This window comes from Gavialis gangeticus, unplaced genomic scaffold, assembly GCF_001723915.1.
Source record: "Gavialis gangeticus isolate Ggan-Ray unplaced genomic scaffold, GavGan_comp1, whole genome shotgun sequence".
NCBI lineage: Eukaryota > Metazoa > Chordata > Crocodylia > Gavialidae > Gavialis > Gavialis gangeticus.
This window is the reverse complement of record NW_017729025.1, coordinates 83,672,391-83,676,931: the sequence shown is the minus strand read 5'-3', so window position 1 is coordinate 83,676,931 and position 4,541 is coordinate 83,672,391. Positions and strand designations below refer to the sequence as shown.

Here is a 4,541-nt window from a genome sequence, read left to right as displayed (position 1 = left end):
TGCTACAAGTCAGTGTTGCCGAGTCCACTTAGAATAGAATTGTATAGCAGAATTGGGCTTTTGTTAAAAGAATTATAGCAGAATTGGGCTTTTGTTAAAAGTTGCTTTAGTTTTTTGAGAGTCATGGGTTGATAAGCACCCCCACTACCCTCTCTTTGAAATGGAATGGGCTTATTTTGGACTTGTTTTTAAAGGCAGTGTTGTTTTTTTTTAATCATGAGACTTGGCAACACTGCTACAAGTGTTTTCTGATTTGGTTTGCTGGAGTAGGGAGGTCCCTTGCTGCTGAGCCCTGTGGTGTTTCTCTGCAAGCCCCCAGCCCCTGATGTTGCTGTCACTGCTGGCTCTGTAGTAAGTGTTCATGTGAGTCTTTTCCATCCTTAAATCTGCACCTGGGGGCTTGTCTGGCTCAGGGTTTGCTTCCCCTTCTAAGTAATGGGTAGGGGCCCCGTTACAGTAACATGAAAAGAACAGCAAACTTTCTGAACTAAAAAAAAAATGTATTTTATTGTCAGAACAAATGCAAAAGCAGAGAGCACAAACTGGAGTAAAACTTCAAATCTTGCGCATAGGGAAAATGAAGTGCAACAGGGCCTTAGGAATGTGAAAGCAGGGAAAGGTGCTAACCCACAGGAGTAGAATGTGAGTGAAAGGTTGGAAACTATGTACATGTTCAAAAGTATTTATAAGTAATGAATAGCATGCAGGCCAAAGGGCCCTTCAAAATGAGGCAACAATCACTGCTGCTGAGGACAGACTGACTGTTGCACTGACTGACTGTTGTAAGGCTGAGGTGCCTGAGAGCTGGACTGACAGGCATTAAAAGCTCACATGGAGGTAGGATACAAAAAGATACCAGAATAAAGTGTTCTCTAGTGGCTGCTCTATATTCAGTGAGTGCAGCTCTGCTGGGGTCATATCAGTTCAGTAGAGGGATAGGTGTTCATTATACCAGAGGAAGCTAAGTGCTGCAGCTGTTTCATTGACTCAAGCAGTGGCACCTTGTAGACTGTATCTTCTATTAAGGAGGATTGTATTTGCATCTCAAACTGGATGTTCCTGCAGATTGTGCCCACTGAAATGGCCTCTGTATCAACTGTGAAGACTGCCAGGCTCTTCCCAACCAGTTTTCATGCCTGCTTTACCACCTCTCCACAGGTGTCAGAGGAATCCACCAGCTCCCCCAGCATCTTCTCTTTCCTTCTATATTTGCTAGGTGCTTGGCTGCTGTCAGCACTTGTGAATGTGAGGTACTTGAGATGCAGGTGCCAAGCCTAGAGGGTGAGAAATACAGTAAATGTTGTCCTTGTTCTCGTCTCAGTTTCACAGATAAAGCCTCAGTGTCCCCACAGTTTCTTGGATACAACCATGACTCTCCTGACATTTTTGGGGAACCATGATCCTGTCCCTGACTAGCTTCAGGTGCCCTGGGTAAGTGCTCAGATGCTTCAGAGTGCGGGGAGGAGAGGAGAGTGGGACTTCTCTCTGTTTCATTACTCCACCCTTGCACGTGCTCCACTCAGTCCCCAGAACCAGCAAGCACCAGCAGTGGGGGTGGCCTGAGATGGAAAACAAGGCACCATGTTGGTGATTATTCTTGTAGTTTCAAAGGCAGTCCAAACTCTGGGGGACACAACCCTAGCCTGTGTGGTGTAAGGACAGCATAAATATTGTTTTGAAAAGGCTAAAGGGAACCCTGCAAGGTATGCCTTCATGCTATTCACTAGGATGGTAACCCAGGGGACCTTCAGGGAAGGGAAGGGATGGCTACTTATCTGGAAACCAGGGACAAGCCAGCCCTCTCTGGCAAAGTTAAAGCTTGGGTGTAATGCTACCTGCATTTCAAGTGCAGTTTATATGATCCAGGTCCATGGAGTACAAATACCAGCTTAGAGTGACTGGACGACAAGCATGCTTTTGCTCTCTGGAAATAGCTTTTTAGGGTTTGAGGAGGTGTTAACAGTATGTATGTATGCAGACACAGGTCTGCATTAGTGAGTCTATGATGGAGTGAAATTCTGTTTCTTGCTGATGTTATTATGCTCATAATCCCATAAAAGCTATTTAACAACCAAAAGTGCATCACTGAATGAATTACTTCTCTGTTTTGAGTCTGGTTCTCCTGGAAGGGGGAGGGCAGCAGCCATGCATTGGAGCCAACTCTCAGGGTGTCTGAAACAACCACAGGTAGCAGCCTACCTAGACCAGTCAGTGCTTTGCCCACAAGCCTCAGCAGTCAGCCTCTTCAGGAGGCAGAAGAAGGGAGAGTTTGTGAGATGGTTGCAGAATGAACATTGCCTGTACCTGACCCGGATGACCCTGCCAAAGGTCAGCAACATAAATAAATGCAGGCTGATCCAAAAAGCATGCACACTTACTACCATTGGCTGCATCTCCACTGCTGATGGGGCTGGATTTGAGGGTGGCAGGCTGGCTTGCAGGACACTGAGCTGAGGTGAGTTGGGTTTTACCAGTTGGAGGGGCCTCCAGTTCCTCCCTGGAACGCAGAGATGAGTAGCTGGGATCCTGGTCTTGGCTTTCTGGGATCACCTTGCTCTCACAGTCTGCCATGTCACTGATGCAGGCCTCATCCAGGTCAGTACCAGACCCAGCCGTAAAGTGTGCCCTGATACTGCTGTCCATAGACAGCATCCTTTCAAAGTCATCATGATAAGGAACTATTGTAAGGTGTCTGAACAGCATCTGGCCTCTGGATTATTTGTATCATTGCTTAATGTTCTGTGCCTTGTAGTGACTTTGCTGACTCTGCTCCGGGGCTCCTTTAAGCCATTTAGACAGCAATGAAGCCATAGATAGCCTGGTTTTGGTGATTCATGTTCAGGGTCTACTATATCTGCCTCTCCCTGGAGCATAAGGAGATTGAAGACCATTGCACAGTTCCAGCTGCTGGTAGAACATGCTGGAGCAGGTATCCTCAAGAATGCACACAAAGTGGTCTTGGATGTTGAAAAGAAGAAAGTATAGGGAAGGTGCCCAGCAAAGGTCCTTGTTGTATTCAGCCCGAGTGTAGTGAGAAACAAGATGACCCAAGTCACTGGTGCAGGTAAGAGTACCACCACCACGCTGGCTGACACAGAATGTCATGTGGACATAAAGTAAAAGTGTAAATCAGTTGGGAACCATAGATTCAAAGACAAAAAGTTCAACCTCAGATTCTCATAAGCACATTCAAGTATCTCACAGACCTTGTCTCTGGAGCCTCCTGTCAGTATTTAAAGGGAGAAGGTTGTGTCTGGTTGGACACTAATCCCAGGGCAAAGGTGACCAGAGCTTTTAAAAGGATGTAAATCAGGGTGGGATAGCACCTGGCTAACAAACTGGCTGCAACAGGAGGACCAAGGACAAACTAAAACCTAAAATAAAACTTATGAAAGTGAGATGGTTTCAGCCCTTAAGTAAAATATGCCACTAAGGGGACAAAGCCAAGTCAGCTTTAGGTGCCGGGTCACAGATCACACCCCTTTTGAGGGGAAGCTGTCTCAGAAAGAAGCTGTGTCTGATTTCCCTCTCCTGAAGTATCCCCCAGGGACACCTCTTTGTCCTTGGCTTCCCTGGCAATCTGTAGCACCTCCACCTGAGAGAGCTCCTTCTTTGCTCCAAGTGGGAGTGCTTTCCTGTTCAAGGAGGAATGTCAAGAGTGCCGGCTTCCCAAAGAGCACAGCAGACCACCCTGCTCCAGACCACTCTGCTTTATTGCTCCCTGTCCTCCCTGAGACCACTCCTTTTTTCCCTCAGCTCTCAGAACCTCTCACCTCTTCAAGCGCAGTCAGCCACACTTGCAACAAAACTGTTGTAAAGCTACTAGCAAACTGCCCGTCAAGAATGATGGGCAGGGACAGAGGTCTTCATTCGCCCCACCACTCCCCACCCCCCAGCCTGGGCTGGGGCCACTCCCCAGCTCCACCCCTGCCGCTTCAGGCCAGGTGCTCCCCCGCTCCCCTCCACCGCTTCGGGTCAAGCTGGGGCTGGGTCAGGCTGGGGCTGGTCCCCTCCTCGCCCCCCGGGGCCATTGGCCACCTCACCTCCACCACTTCAGGCCAGGGCCGGGGCCGGGGCCAGGACTGGGGCAGGAGCCAGTCCCCACCTCCCCTTGCCGCTTTGGACTGGGGCTGGTTTCCCCCCCCACCACTGCTTTGGGTCAGACCAGGCTAAGCCAGGGTCATGCCTGCTCTCCCCCTCCCCCCCTGCTGCTTCAGGTCGGATCTGGGGCCTTGCCCCCCCATCCATCCGTCACCACTGTTGCCTCAGTCTTCAGGGGGGTGAGGCCAGCTGGTGCAGCTCCTGTCTGAACACTCACACTCTCATTGGTTGTTTCAGACAACCAATCAGAGTGCAAATAAAGTGTTACAGACAGACAGACTAAAGCTTTTATAATATTAGAATAATACTAACCCAGGAGCTAACACTCATCCAGTCAAATGGCTCGTTGGGGGAAGGGGAAGGGGAAGACGAGGGTGGAGGAAACATTGGACTGCCAGACGAAGCAACACCCACAAGTACAGCCCAGCCTAGACCAACGA

The 4,541-nt window shown here is 49.2% G+C and overlaps 1 long non-coding RNA gene across 1 annotated transcript in view; it reads right to left on the bottom strand.

The window, feature by feature from the left end:
* Positions 1-497: 497 nt before the first annotated feature.
* LOC109298775 overlaps positions 498-4,541 on the bottom strand; it is an 11,325-nt gene continuing 7,281 nt past the window's right edge. The window contains exons 2-3 of the long non-coding RNA XR_002097698.1: positions 2,379-3,088; positions 498-1,274 (exon numbers count right to left, since the gene is read on the bottom strand). This is a non-coding gene — a long non-coding RNA (uncharacterized LOC109298775). The remainder of the gene's footprint in view (positions 1,275-2,378; positions 3,089-4,541) is intronic.